The sequence below is a fragment of the Lathyrus oleraceus genome, chromosome 1 (genome assembly GCF_024323335.1).
Source record: "Lathyrus oleraceus cultivar Zhongwan6 chromosome 1, CAAS_Psat_ZW6_1.0, whole genome shotgun sequence".
NCBI lineage: Eukaryota > Viridiplantae > Streptophyta > Magnoliopsida > Fabales > Fabaceae > Lathyrus > Lathyrus oleraceus.
In genome coordinates, this window is record NC_066579.1 from 460,690,090 (window position 1) to 460,707,082 (window position 16,993).

A 16,993-nucleotide genomic window follows, 5' to 3' on the forward strand; every position below is an offset into this window, starting at 1 on the left:
TGTACAGCTTATTAGAATGGTATGCATCGTTCCTCAATTCCTCCAATTCATGGAGTTGACCTTTCCTTCTTTCTCCAACTAGAGTGGAGTCGAAGTTCAAGAACTTAAGAGCCCATAATGCTCTATGCTCCATTTCCATTGGAAGATGACAAGTCTTCCCATACACCATTTGAAACGGAGTCAGCCCAATGGGTGCTTTGTAGACAGTACGATACGCCCACAAAGCTTCATCCAGTTTTAAGGACCAATCTTTTCTTGAATTTGAGACTGTTTTCTCAAGGATCCGTTTGACTTCCCGGTTTGAAACCTCAGTTTGCCCGTTCGCTTGTGGGTGGTAGGGAGTGGTCACCTTGTGCTTTACACCATAATGTTGCAGAACTTTTTCTAAGGGTGTATTGCAGAAGTGTGAGCCTCTGTCACTTACCAACACTCTAGGCACACCAAAACGTGAAAATATGTTCTTCTTTAAAAATTTGATCACAGTTTTGGCATCGGCCTTAGGTGAGGCAATTGCTTCCACCCACTTCGAAACATAATCAACAGCTACTAGTATGTACTCATTTGAGAAAGAAGAGGGGAATGGGCCAACGAAGTCAATACCCCAACAATCAAAAACTTCCACTTCAAGCATGTTGGTTAGAGGCATTTCATCCCGTTTTCCTATTCCTCCACTCCGTTGGTAAGTATCACAACTCTTCGCATGTTCGTGCGCATCTTTGAATAAAGATGGCCAATAAAAACCCGATTGGAGTACTTTAGTGGCTGTTCTCAAACCACTATAGTGACCTCCATACGGAGAGTTGTGACAGTGCCAAAGAATGTCTCTTGACTCCTCAATTGTTACACACCTTCTCAAAATATTGTCTGCTCCTACTTTAAACAGATAGGGATCATCCCAAACATAATATTTTGCATCTGCTAAGAATTTCCTTCTTTGATTGCAAGTGAGGTCTTCCGGTGTTAAACCAATTGCTTTGTAATTAGCAAAATCAGCAAACCAAGGCCTCACTTGAATCGCATAAAGTTTTTCATCTGGAAATTCTTCTCTCACCTCTTCTTCTTTGTTTGTAATTTCTACATTGACCAAACGAGACAAATGATCTGCCACCAAGTTCTCGGAACCTTTTTTATCCTGAATTTCTAGATCAAACTCTTGTAATAAAAGGATCCAACGAATAAGTCTTTGTTTTGAATCCGGCTTGGTAAGCAGATATTTTATCGCTGAGTGGTCAGTGTAGATTACAACTTTTGAACCAATCAAGTAAGCTCTAAATTTTTCCAATGCATATACTATGGCTAGTAATTCCTTTTCAGTTGTTGCATAATTAACTTGTGCATCATTCAACACCTTACTAGCATAGTGTATGGCATGGAAAACTTTATCGCTTCTTTGTCCTAACACCGCACCAACTGCATAATCGCTAGCATCACACATGAGCTCAAAATCAAGGTTCCAGTTTGGTGCTACGATTATTGGTGCAGTGACCAACTTTTCTTTCAAATCTAAGAAAGCTTTAAGACATGACTCATCAAAAAGAAAAGGCGTACCTTTATTGAGCAAATTGCTCAATGGCTTTGCGATCTTTGAAAAATCTTGTATGAATCTCCGGTAGAAACCGGCATGTCCTAGAAAGCTTCTTATCCCTTTAATGTTAGTCGGAGGTGGCAGTTTCTCAATAACCTCCACCTTGGCCTTGTCCACCTCTAGCCCTTCAGAAGAAATCTTGTGACCAAGTACTATACCCTCAGTGACCATAAAATTGCATTTTTCCCAGTTGAGCACTAGGTTGGTCTCCACGCATCTCCCCAGAACTACATCAAGGTGCTTTAAGCACAATTCAAAAGATGATCCATAAACAGAAAAATCGTCCATAAACACCTCAATGCATTCTTCTATCAAGTCTGGAAATATAGCTTGCATACACCGTTGAAATGTGGCCGGTGCATTACATAATCCAAAAGGCATTCTTCGGTAAGCAAAGATGCCAAAAGGACACGTAAAAGCTGTCTTCTCATGATCTGCCGGGTTTACTGAAATTTGATTATACCCCGAATATCCGTCCAAGAAACAGTAGAAATTTTTGCCGGCGAGCCTCTCCAACATTTGATCCATGAAGGGTAGTGGGAAATGATATTTCCTTGTGGCTTGGTTCAACCTTCTATAGTCGATACACATTCTCCACCCTGTCACTGTTCTTGTCGGAATCAACTCATTTTTATCATTTTTAATCACCGTCATTCCGCCTTTCTTGGGGACCACTTGTACCGGACTCACCCATGCACTATCAGATATAGGATAAATCATTCCGGTTTCTACTAGTTTGACAACTTCTTTCCGGACCACCTCTTTCATTGATGGATTCAGACGCCTCTGAGGTTGCGCAACTGGTTTGAAATTTTCCTCCATCATGATCTTATGCATGCAATAGGCCGGACTAATACCCTTCAAATCGGATAACACCCACCCTATCGCACCTTGGTTCTTTTTCAATACTTGAATCAACTTGTCTTCCTCTTGCGTGGACAATGTGTTGCTTATAATCACGAGTTTAGTACACTCGTTTCCAAGAAACACATACTTCAAGTGTGACGGAAGCATTTTCAACTCTAACTTTTGCTCTTCCGTTTTCTTCTTTGTATCCAACTCTTCCATTAATTCTTCTTGATAGGCCAGCTCACCACAAGATTCTAGCTCATGCAACATTGCTTCAATCTCTCGTTCCTCATTGTCGGTTAACACGTTGTATGCTCCGATAAGGGATCTTTCTAGAGGATTAGAGATATGAATTTGGTTCGCGACCTCCACTACTTCCTCTTCAATTGCATCGATTCGGAAAGAATCATGCTTATCGGTTGGATGCTTCATAGCTTCGAAAAGATTAAAAGTCACCTCCTCATCTTGCACTCTTACCTTCATTAGCCCATCATCTATGTCGATCATCATCCGAGCTGTTTTCATAAAAGGTCTTCCAAGAATTAGGGGTACCTCACGGTCCTCATCCATCTCTACTATTACAAAATCCACTGGAAACAAAAATTTGTCCACTTTCACAAGCATGTCTTGAGCAATTCCGTATGGTGAGGTGGTAGACTTGTCGGCTAGTTGCAGAGTCATTCTCGTCGATTTAATCTCAACATTCCCCAATCTTTTTACAATGGAGAGGGGGATTAAATTTATACTAGAGCCCAAGTCAATCAACCCATTTCCAACGTATGTGCTTCCAATGGTTACCGGTAGAACAACCCGACCCGGATCGGACTCCTTCCTTGGTAGAGTCTTCTGGATGATGGCGCTACACCGTGCATCAAGAAATATGGTCTCATCTTCCACGTGTCGCCTTTTCTTGGTAAGAATGTCCTTCATAAATTTAGCATACCGTGGCATTTGTTCTAATGCATCAGCAAATGGAATGTTGATTTGGAGTTGCTTGAAGATGTCCATGAACCGTGCATAATGCCTAGCATTGTCCTTCCTTGATGGAGCATGTGGGTAGGGTAGATGTTGGGTTGGAATGACGCTCACCCCTTTCTCAGATTTCTTCTTCTTCTTTGATTCAGCATCCTTTTTCCCCTCTAAGTCAGTCTGCTGATCAGTTGGCAAAACCTGCTCTTTTCGCGGCGCGAAGGTGGTTCGCGGCGCGAACTGAGCATTTCCAGAAGCATTTTCCCTTTCACCAACTATGTCTTTTTCTTCCAGCATCCCATCAGTGATGTTCTCTTCTACAATTTCTTCACCTTTTTCACTTACCAACTCTTTACCACTCCTTGTGACAATTGCTTTGCAGTGTTCCTTTGGATTCGGTTGAGTGTTAGCAGAGAAAGATGGTCCTGCGTTTTGTTCCGACAGTTGCTTCGCGAGTTGGCCTACTTGATTTTCCAGATTTTTAATTGCTGCTTCGTTACTCTTCTGATTTGCCATGGAAGCTTGCATGAATTGTTGAAGAGTGTCTTCTAGCTTGGAATTTCCTCCTTGCGATTGCTGTCCTTGAGCGTTTGAATGTTGGTAAGGACTTTGCTGCTGAAAATTCTGATTGTTGAACCTTGACGGTTGATAGCCTTGATTGTTTCTTGGTTGGTAGCCTTGATTGTTAGGTTGTTGTCTTTGATAGCCCTGATTTTGATTGTTCACATAACTCACTTCTTCTTGGGGTGGAGGACAAAAACCAGTAGGGTGATCCCCTTGACACAATTCGCAACATGCTACTTGATGCTGAACTTGAATTCCTTGAATCTCTTTTATTTGCTGTGGAAGCTTGGCCATTTGTTGAGTGAGAAGCTCCACTTGTTGAGAGAGTAGCTTGTTTTGAGCAAGGATGGCATCATTGGTATTTAACTCAAGAACTCCCAGTTTACGTTGTGAAGGACTACGGTCATGTTGACTTTGACGGTCATTGAGTGCCATCCGGTCAATAATAACGTTAGCTTCTTCCGCAGTCTTTGACATAAGAGAGCCACCCGCGGTAGCATCCAAAAGTGTTCTGTGAGTTGATTGGAGCCCATTTAGAAAAATATGAATTTGAGTGAGCTCATCAAAACCATGACCCTTGCATTTTCTCAACATTGACTTGAATCTTTCCCAAGCTTCATTTAGAGACTCGTTGCTTCCTTGAGTGAATACCGCGATAGCCGTTTTGGCTTCCATGAATCGAGATTGAGGGAAATATCTTTCTAAGAACTTTTCTTCTAGCAAATTCCAATCCGTCATCACTCTTGCTGCTTGATCAAGGTACCACTCTTTTGCCTTTCCCACTAAGGAGTGTGGGAACATCCTTTTGAATAATGCCTCTTCACTCGTCTCATCAATTCCCGTAGAACCCGCAATCTCATAAAATTTGATGAGATGGGTATACGGATCTTCATGATCCATTCCGGTGAATGGATTTGCATAGAGAAGTTGGAGGATTCCGGTCTTCATCTCTGTATTTCTTCCTCCACGGGCAAATTGAGCATTTCTTCTTGGACTATTAGCGGACATTTCGGTACGATTGTCATCCGCCATGTTTCCGTTACAAGCCTCTACAACCACTTCTTCGATTGAGACAAGTGCGGAAGTAGATGCTTCTTCTCTCCGGTTCCTCTCTTCGGCTAGTTTCCTTCTCCTTCGTGTTTTGCTATTGAGCTTCCGAAGTGTTCTTTCAATTTCTGGATCGAATTGAAGTTGCTCCTCGGTTACTTTTCCTCGCATACACTAGAATCTACAAAACTAACAAACCAAGTGAAACAAAAGAGGGATAGTAATAAATGTAACACAACTTAAAACAAAGAATTATTGCAATGCTTGTAATATCGACACCAATCCCCGGCAACGGCGCCAATTTGTTGAAAAGTATATCTTCGGCAAATATTTTTGTATCGTATCCACAGAGATTGGGTAATATTACCGCCGTTCTATAATTCAAATTTTATAAGTTTAGAAAGTAACAGGGTTGTTTTGTTTGGAAAAATATTTTGTGAGTGAATGTTAACAAAAACTATGAAATGGTTTTAGTCAAATATAAAAGCTTGGCAAGATTGGAGTTCACTATTTCAAATGTTTATGATTCCTTATGATAAATAAATAGATTCAAGATTATTGATGATGTTCAAGTATCCTCTCAAAGTCATTCATGTCTAAATGATATCGTGATAATCACTATATTGATCCTTAGACGATCTCTCCACCTAACTATCAATATAGCAATCTTTAATGTTTAATACCAAAGAAGAGTAATGAATAAATCTATCTCTACAACTTATTCACTACTTGAAAATCTGCTTTATGTCTAAACTCAAGTAATCTCTCTCGACAACTACTCAAATTTGGTTTTTAAAGTAGAGCAAAAACAGTATTCAATACATCAACAATCTTTATCAAATATATAAATCAAAGTGAATACATAAACAGATGAGAATAGCTACTACCTCCAATCTTGACAAAAGGGAGTTTATCTCCTCATCATCATTGTTCAAAGCAGAAAGATAAAGAAGAAAAACTCTGTTTTCTCTCTTACAAAAAGCTCTCAATAATAATGTGTGAAGAATAATAGTGTATGCTTTCAATGCCCTAGATTAATGTATTTTGTCTCTAACAAAAAAGGTTGACATTTCCCTAATTGGACATTGTCATCTAAAGCAGAAAAGCAATTCCCAGGCAGACATCAAAATGGCAATAAACTTTTCCTGCAGAACAACACTTTTGACCCTCAGTCAGCTTGCTGGATTCGCAGCCTTCGCGGCGCGAACTGTTGCTTCTCCAACTTCCTTGTTTGGCAAGCTTCCTCCAAGATGTGGTATTGCAATCCAAAGCCTTCTTATCCCAGAAATTCTACAAAACTAACAAAAATGTGAAATAACTATTCAAAACAAAATAAATTAAACCTAATTGCATTTATACAAAATAGTGAGAATACAAGTGTGTAATAACATCAAAACTTGGTAAAAGGGACCAATAAAATGGTATAAAAGTAGTACTAATTGGTCCCTAACACTTTGGTGTATGGAGAGGAATTGGAGAAGATGAAGTGAGAGGAGAAAAGTTGAATTTGCAATGAGTAATTTGAGAGAATTCTGATTTTGGTCATTATCCTTGATTTGATGAGAGTGATGAGTTTATATAGATTATAGGTTTGGATCAAATGGATATTCGGAGTTAGTTTTGATGTGGCTTGGAATTGGTTAAATAAGGCTTGGAGTTAGTTGAATTGGTTTGGAATTAGTTTGAAGAGGTTTGGAGTTAGTTGAATTAGCTTGGAATTAGTTTGAAGAGGTTTGGAGTTAGCTTGGGACAAATGTTGAGAAGTTTGGTGAATTGAAGTGTTAAGAGCTTGGTTCAATGCATAAATGATATGGTTTGTTACTGCATAATCATGTAAAGATTTCAATGTGTATTTATGCAAGCATTGGTATTGGTTTGGAGTGCAAAGGATACTTCTTTACTACTGAAAAATGCAGCATTTTGGCTACTGCCAACAGGTGTAATTGATTACCCTAAACACGGTAATCGATTACCATAAAAAAATGGGGTTTTTAGACTACAATCTCCCTATTTGGATTTTTTTGGCTAAAACAACTACAATATGTGATCTTTATGAAGCAGCACAAGTAACACACCATATAATCCAAAAGAATCACCAGAGCAAACATCAGCAACAAAAGTAGCACATAAGTAAAGTGATTACTACATATCAATATGTGGTTGAACATCTTATCCCATCCACACATTTATGCCACCTTTGCCACAATTTAGCAAAGGTATGGAAATAACTATAAACAAAATAACAAGCTTCAGAATCCAGAATAACAATTAGAGAAGCAATAATACTAATTAGTAGCATAGAGTCAGAAGACATAAGTTGTTACACATAGAAGTCAATGCTCCACAATAGATAGTCACACAATCATAATGTTTGCCATGCATGAACATACAATTAGTAGTTAAGTCAGAATCAACAATAGATACTACTAACACACAAATCAACACACATAGTTGGGGTCCAGATGTCGGGCCCGGTGCTTCAACTTGTGTGCATACACAAAATAAGAATAGTTAGTTCTCAATAAACCATGTAGAACCATTCACACCAAAGTAAGCAACAAAAATCAGCTCCATACCACATAATGAGTAGAGTCAGTAGTCAGATCATACTACCTTATGCAATAAAAAATTGAGGCAGCAACAACAAGTCGAGATAAAATAACTCCAACACTTCTTCGCACAAACCAACCCATATTCAATAACCAGTACACAAATGATAGATGTAAAGTCTAATAATTATTTCCTAACATTCGGCTTGTAATCGATCCTTAGCAACCTATGAGTAATACCATCATCCTTAACCTCTATCTCCTATATTACCTTAGGATAACAAGATCCATTATTGTCTTCAATAAATGATCATTACTTAAAAGCTTTATATCTTCAAAAAGTTCTTCTGCATCCTTATGGGCAATTTCTTCTTCCTCGCTTCCCTTTTTCCTTGGATACGATCTTGTCAATAGAGGGAACCTTGCTTATGTCTAGACAATTAAAAGTTGAAGACGAAAGCTTCACAAAATTGCCTATATTATGCACCTTTCTAAGCTCCTTGACCAGTTTTTCATAGCTATGACTATCATCAGTAATAGTCTTCATTAGGACAACAACTTTGATTCTTTCTTTGCAATCAAGAGCTTTTTCACCTAGATTTCTTTCAGCTGTAATCCTTCTTTGAAGAACATACTTCCACTTTTGACCACTTATTTCAGGATGAAATGTTACTTTATCTATGTAAGAATATGAGACATTCCCATGAGTTCCCTTCTCTCCAACCTTTCTCCTTAAGATGGACATAATATTATGGAATGTTGCTTCAACACCTATCTAAGATTGACCTATTTTAATAAGCTTGTTATTAGTAAGTGTCGCTTGTTCATACTTCCATTGAGTTGGAAACTCAGTAAACAACATGTCATGCATGTTGTCTGGAACATCCTAGTTGTCACCCCCTTAACACTGTTGTTAACCACATTGAGCATTTGGTTGTTACACAAAAGTTAAGTGCAACTTCTTTCAGCATATTTATCTTGAGAACCACAAGTGTAGTTCTTCACTTGAAAATCAGGAAGGAAACTTACATCCTCTACCATGATCAACTCAAAATCAAACTGCATTTGATGAATAACATGCTCCACCATGATGTCTGACAAGTCATCAACATACATGTGAGATCTCTTAAGATTCATATTGTCTTTCACAATGACTTCCTCCAATAGTTGAACATCCTCTTCAAATGTCAAAGCTTATCAATGGCTATCATCATATGATATAAACACTTCAGCACAACATCCTCACAATGGAGAGATGTGATCCAAATATGAACATCCTTAGTAACATCTTTATTGACTGGTTTGAATACCCATCATGAACTTCCTTGATCATGTGAATAGAACCCTCACCAACACTGATAGAGTCTTTAACAATATTATCAATGTTGCCACTCATATTGTTCTCCATATAATCATTTTCTTGAGTAGCCTCGTCATGAGAATTGATTAAAATATCCACGATTCTCCTCATTATGTTGGCAAAAGGGAGGTCTTCTACTTTCACATTCAAGTACCTATTGAGAGAGACTTTATGCACATCCATCTGATAGATTCTGAGTGATAGTCTTGGTATCAATCTGATGGCTCCATGATGGTCAATAGTATCAAAAGATTCAGTATCACACAAACTTCCATCTTCTTTAGCAAGTAGCATAGTGTTTCCTGATTTGTCATTAACAATTTTCTCCACATGATGACCACTGAGATGAAAATATTCCCCATTATGCGGAGTCATATCATCTACATAGTGTGTGCCCTTGGTATTAATCCTCCCATCTTGCTACTTATAGCAAAAATCACAAGTAAGCTTTCATCCTTACTTAACACATCTTCAAATAATGTCTCCACTTTTTCTCCTACATGATTATGGGTATTAACAACATCACCACCGCCCATAATATCTTCATGGATATGATCATCCTTCTCCTTATACATTTGAGATTTTGTCAACATGTCGAACAGGATGTCTGGCACATCAACATCTTGAATTCCCAGATTAATTTCCTGGGTTTCTTCACCAACAAACATGTGAATGAGATGGTGATTTCTCATAGGCTCATACATGAGTGGGACTTGAATCACAATTCCTCTAGAAACTAGATCAATCTTATCAACCTGTAGAATGTTATGTGGAGCAATATCTGGAACATATTTGTCAAACAACCTATGGGTTGACTTCAAGACATTAAGAGTAACACCAATTCCAGCTTCACCAACACAATATCATGTTTTTGTTTAATCAAAACTTCAGACATATGCGAAGGAATTTTATAATCCCTATTCATCTTCTTCTAAACAATTTTTTTTAATGTAGGGAGGACCTCCAACCTAACCATCAACCTTCCCTTCAATGAAAACTCCTTGCTTGAGACTCATAAAATCCACATATGGTAAATTAAAAGTATGAGAAAGAAGTATAACCATATTGTATGATATCTTAGTTTGATTCTCAAGTTGGAAAACTTCATAACAACTTCCTTCTTCAACATTGAGATTGATACCCATATGACATATTTCTCTGTAACATCCATCAAGCTTTCTGCACCATCGTTCAGATTCTCACATGTCTTTCATTATGTCTGAAATATGGACTTCAACATTCTGCTTAAAAATAGCAGCCACCATCTTCATCTTTACAAATTTATTTCTCCCATGGCTATCACAAGGTGAAACAAAGTTTCTTTCTCATATCATCTGTCTAATGCAACTACTTTCAAGATACCAATCTTCACAAGAGAACTCATCATGGGATAAACTTGCGACGAGGATATTAGGCTTGCCAAGTCAACCTTGTTGATGTTTCCTTTGAATCTTCTCATTCCACTGAGGATACAACTATTGATGGTGTGGTTGTCTACCATACATATTACAGTAGTACATAGGAATGAAGGAGACGAACTTAAGGAACTGATAATCATGTTTGACCAGATGCTGAGACATGTTACATGTCATTATGCATTGTAGTTTCTGATTAGGAGCAATACATATTTTCTTTGAATTTGATTGCTCACTAATATGAATAACCTCTTCACGTATTTAAAGGTTATAACATTGTTTCCTAAATTAGATTCACCTTCTTCATCAATAGAGACATTGGATATTCTTCTTTATTCTCTTGGAACACTTGAGCATTCAACTTGAATGTGTCTAAAGTCTTTGCAATTAAGACATTGAATCCATTTCCATTTGTAGGAATAATCGAGATTATGTATTTCACAATCCTTTTCTTTATGATGAATGTTCTTGACATTTGAAAAAGAATTATTCACAGATCTCTTGTGAAGTTATGTTATGACTTTACTAAAGATCTTAGCAAGCCTGATATTCTCTTCAGAATCACATTCTGCTTGGACATCATAATCTTCATAACTCTCAATAATCTTTGGAGGATTCTTAGAACCATAACAAATATTTGATTGATAAACAACTCCTCTTTCTTTGACGTTCTCCATCTTGAAAAGAATAAGAACCCTGGAACTAACCCAAACAGAATAAGGTGTCTGCTCTGGTGCCAATTGAAAATTTTATTCTCAGAAGAATAAATGTTGGACCAGATGCCTGGGAGAACAAGTACTACTGGTTTATGATATATTGCAACTTCTAGGGAAAAATGACAGACGCAATGTATGGGAAATTGTATACCAGAAACAAAAAACCAATTTTCAATCAAGATATGATATATTAACTTAAACAAGATGATGAAGAAGAAAAGCAGTAAGGAACACCAAAGATTAGTAACCCAGTTTGGTTAAACCACACCTACATTTGGGGGGGCACTCTATCCAAGAAAGGAAATTCACTACTTTGAATTAGAACAATTACTCTTATAACAACCTTCAACCCATACGAAGTTCTATGACTCTCCCTAATCCTAGTGATTTTATATTTAGGTCTCCCCCTAAATATGAGAATCCACTCACTTGCGTCTATCACTAAACCCTAGTGTTCACCTTAATAACAAGTCTATTGATTGTTGAATTTACAACTCAACTAAGAAAAACCAACTATGCCAAGTTACTAAAACATAGTGGTGTATAACAAAGATTCAACGCTAATCCACTTATGCCATTAGCGTGGAATACAAGAAATACCATGTTCTCAAGTTTATAGACTTAACATCTTGGAACAAGGTTTACAACTCAAGTAATAAACTAAAGTTTATGCCTTATAATATGAAAGAAAATGCTAGAGTGGTGCACAAACAAGGACTCAAAAGATAAACTCTAACACTAGGTATCTTCAAAACTTGCATACCTCAAAAGTGAGGTTTGAGTCTCCTTAAATATCAATGTCTTTTTGAGTTTTTCACTATTGTATTTCATATTTGATTTCGTCCATAATAATAGCAGAATCTTGTTGGATTTGATTTACTCCATAAAGATTTCCAACAAAAGATATGATTTGTTCTTAATTCAAATTCGAATTTAAATCTCCATTTAAATCTGATTTGATCTTCAACATTTGTCAAACAAACAATTGTTATAATAAAGTAACGGATTTGATTAAATCCTAACCAACATTTTTCTCCAAAACAACGTCCATCATGGCTTGCTGAACAAGGTCAGATGTTGCACTAGAACATCGTGTTACACATGTTGCAACAGTACATCCAAATTATCTCTTCTCCATAACTTGTAGATCTTCTTTTGAAGAGTGAATCTTAGATTAAAAAAATATCGAACCACAATTGCAATAGTTGACAGATGTTGTAGTATACAATAACATATGTATTGTTGATGGAGACCAGATGTTGTAAGACACATGAATATCGTGTTCCATATTTTACACCAGAGCATCCAAAACGGCTCTTCTTCCTATAAGTATTCTTTGTAGATTAGTTATTGGATAAAACCTTCCTAAAAGTACATTCGGTCAGATCTTTTTTTACTAAAACAAATCCAAATCTTTTCTAATTGATTTTGGATTATCAACACAAACTTCTCCCCAAAAGCAAGCCTCTAGATTAGATGAAGAAGTAAACACCGCAACTCTTTTGAAGGACATCTGAAGATAGTCAGAATCCAAACCTTAGGCTTATTACTTAACTTGTTATGTCAAGCAGTTTAGTTGTATCTTGGAATCTATTGCTTAACTGGTTCCATCAAGACCTTTATCTAAACAGATATTGCTTAACTGGTTATGTCAAGAACGTTAGTTAAACAACTCTTTAGTTCTTCTTAGCCACAACCTCAGATGCCAAAACACATACTGGAACATCTTATACTACATGTTGCCTAAAATACATCATGTACATATGTTGTTTTTCTTAATGCAGCCAACCAAAAGGACTTACTATAAGTATTCGAGTGCACAACCTAAGAGGGGGTGAATAAGGTTTAAAGATGTTCTTAGAGATTTATGATACTTTTCTAGTTTCTTGAAATTTTCTGGAATTATGAACGATGAACAGATGATAAACAAAAAAAGTAAAGTGCAGTAAAGTAAATGAACACAATGATGTATACTAGTTCCCCTTATCAACCAAGGGTACATCTAGTCCCCTCACACCCCGTGAGGGATTTTTACTATTTTTAGATCTTTGTACAAGCCTCACACCAAGACTTCTCCTACAATCTTCTAATAACAACAAAGAAGCACATCACTTCCTTGAATTCACAAATACACCAACAAATATGGTGGACTTTGAATCAAACCAATCCAAATGACATTTCTCTAATAATCACCAACACTATGATGATTGTCACATACATTTAGAAAGCACGCCACTTTCTATTTACATATATTTGTCACCAAGTTATAACAAATGATACTTTTGAATGAAAGATAATTTTTGGACAATTTCCAAGAATAAATAATTCTTCTTCCCCTTCAATATACAATTCAACAATATATACAAATCTTAGGTACTTAGAATATATTATGAAACTTTTTGAATGATTTTTAAGTTATGCACAAAGTTTCGATATTTTTAAAAAAAGAATGAGCACTTAGAAAATTATTTGAGTTGATGTGAAAAATTAATAATGAAAGAGGTAATATGAAAACTAATGTATTTTCTATTAAATACATCCTAAGAAACCTCTATGAATTGATGCGAAAATTTGAGACATTTTCATAAAGGTTTGTAATAGTTTAGAATGATCATGTTTCATGAAAAGACATGATTTTGAATTCTGTTCAGAACTTGTTAAAAGGTGCATGACAAATTTTAAATAACAAACAATTTTTCAAATTTCAAACAGCAACCGGTTATGTTAAGTCGGTTAACTAGATCTGAATTAAAAATTGCAGACAACTTTTTAAAAATATACTTTTTATGTCTTTGCTTCAAAAACTTTATGCATGCTAATTTGATAACTTTAGAGATGAAAATGACTATTATTTTTTGAACATCTAAAGTTTATACATAATGAATTGCAATTGAATACGTTAGCATCAAGATCGATTACCTTTACTTCCAAAATATCCATAAGCTTATGCATTCTTGATTCTAGATTCATTTTTTTTTCTTTGTTAACATTTTTTCATCAAAGCTAAACTAAAATAGATGATGAACATCTTCTTCACACACACATATATATTATAGAGAATACAAAGAATTTACTAATTTTGTGGAAACCTAGTAAATGAAAATTTAAGAAAATAGTCATTGGTCAATTATTTTATATATATATATATATATATATATATATATATATATATATATATATATATATATATATATATATATATATATATATATATATATATATATATATATATATATATATATATATATAGAGAGAGAGAGAGAGAGAGAGAGAGAGAGAGAGAGAGAGAGAGAGAGAGAGAGAGAGAGAGAGAGAGAGATTAATTGATATACATTGACAGTGTAAAAAAATTTTAAACGGTCAATTAATCACAATCATTGATTTATTTAAAATGTTTGACTTTTATTTTAACAACTTAAGAAATAATACAAACGGATGATTATGATGCATTAACCTTGTAAATTTTTTTACACTGACAATGCATAACAATTAATCTTTCTCTCTCATCTCTCTCTCTCTCTCTCTCTCTCTCTCTCTATATATATATATATATATATATATATATATATATATATATATATATATATATATATATATATATATATATATATATATATATATATATATATATATATATATATTTCTATATTTCTATATATTTCAATATGTGTTTCTATATATAAATATATATATAGAAATACATATATAAATATTTATATATAAATTTCTATAAATATTTCTATATATATATATATATATATATATATATATATATATATATATGAGAATAATTACTATACACTGTCGGTGTAAAAAGTTTTACACCGTCGGTTCATCATCATCACCCGTTTGTATTACTTTATAGATTTTTAAAATAAAAGTCAAACTTCTTTTAATATCCAACGTCTATAATTAAGTGATGGTGTAAAACTCTTTTACACTGAAAGTGTATTTCAATGAATCTCTCTCTCTCTCTCTCTCTATATATATATATATATATATATATATATATATTTCTATATGTATATCTATATATAAATATTTATATATATATTTCTATATGTATTTCTATATATAAATATTTCTATATGTATTTCTATATATAAATATATATTTATATATTTGTATATGTATTTCTATATATTTATATATGTATTTCTATATATTTCTATATGTATTTCTATATATAAATATTATATATGTATTTCTATATATAAATATTTATATATGTATTTCTATATATTTCTATATATATATCATGAATTTCATTTAAAATAAAAAAAATCTTTAATGGGATTGACTATTTTTTAATATAGATAAAATAGTTTAAAAGGATGATGTTATTAAGAGTAAGAAGAAATAGACCTATTACGTAAGCAGAATTTATATAATAAGAAACATCCTTAAAGGTATTGTTAGATATTTAGAATAATAAGTTAAGGAAATACGGAGTTTACTTAAAAAAATAGTAAATATTCTCAATATTGTGCCTATATTCAATAAAAAAAATAGTAAATATTCTCAATATTGTGCCTATATTCAATAAAAAAAAATAGAAAATGTTGGGTATAAATAATGGTCTAACATTCATTGAGAGGAGTATTGTGTAGACTCAAAACATCACAAAGTTGTGAATTTAAATTTATTTTGAAAAAAGATAAATATTGATAAGAGTACCCACAATGAGTCAACTCAAAAAATGTATTGTGATGATCTTGATGATAATGATATTTACGATACAAGTTGAAGGCATCACTGAATCTCAAAATTTTAAGCCAAATAAGTCACAATTTTTATGTAAACTAAAGTGTGGTTTTAAGTGTTCATCCCCCAAAGAAATTGGTCATTATGATAGGTGCATGTTTGCTTGTATGGCAGAACACCACTGCAATGCTTCTTCGCATGAGTAATGGTATTTTTCTTCTTCTTTACTCTCTCTTCATCTTTTGTTTCATATCTTCTAATAAATAAAAAATATATAATTTTTTATTTTATTTTGTAGGTGCTCGTGTGCTTCTAGCGATATATATCATGCTAGCGTGCTTACAAACATTTCTTCAAATTTGGAAAGTTCTAATAGTTACTAAATAATTTGTATGTTTGCATGACGCTATTTAATAAAATGTAATGATAAAAATTGATATTGAATCAAATTCAAATAAATGAATTTAAATTTATCACGTCTGATTTAATTTTAAAAATATTTTGTGGATGTATTTTTATTAATATTATTATTTTCTTTTTGTTAATTTATAGATTTGGTTGTATGTAAAAACTATTTGTGTTAGAATCCGAGACTACTTTTTTATATTAAACTTTCGCTATTCTTACGTCCAATATTTACACCATACATTGTTCATCGTATTTATACAGTAAATAATATTTTTTATATTTTAATAAATAAAAAAGTAATATTTATAAAAAAATATTTTTATTTTTAAAATTATTTTTATAACACAAATATAAAAAAAATTATTGACCAATTTTATTATTGAATTAACCACAAAAATATAAATTATTAACCACTTATTTTATTTATAATTCATTAACCAAGTTTATTATTTTATTAATCAATAAAATTTATAATATTAACTAAATTCTGACATTAAAATATATATAAATTTTGGTTAAAAATTAATTATTATATTTTATATTTTAATATCAGAATTTGGTTAATAGTATGTATTTTATTGGTTAATTAAATAACAAACTTAGTTAATAAATTATAAGTAAAAAATGTGGTTAATCACTTATAGTTTTGTGGTTAATACAATAATGAAGTTGGTTAATAAATTTTTTTATATTTGTGTTATAAAAATAATTATAAAAATAAAAATATTTTTTTATAAATGTTATTTTTTTATTTATTAAAAAATTAAAAACAATTTCACCGTATAAATAAGGTGAATAATATTTGGTGTAAGCATTGAGTCTAATTT

General features: G+C 33.5%; 1 long non-coding RNA gene across 1 annotated transcript; it reads left to right on the top strand.

The window, feature by feature from the left end:
- The first annotated feature begins 15,656 nt into the window (after window positions 1-15,656).
- On the top strand, window positions 15,657-16,234 carry LOC127085615 (uncharacterized). Its single transcript, XR_007789204.1, has 2 exons — window positions 15,657-15,966; window positions 16,057-16,234. It is a non-coding gene; the product is annotated as an uncharacterized LOC127085615 (long non-coding RNA).
- The last annotated feature ends 759 nt before the right edge of the window (window positions 16,235-16,993 follow it).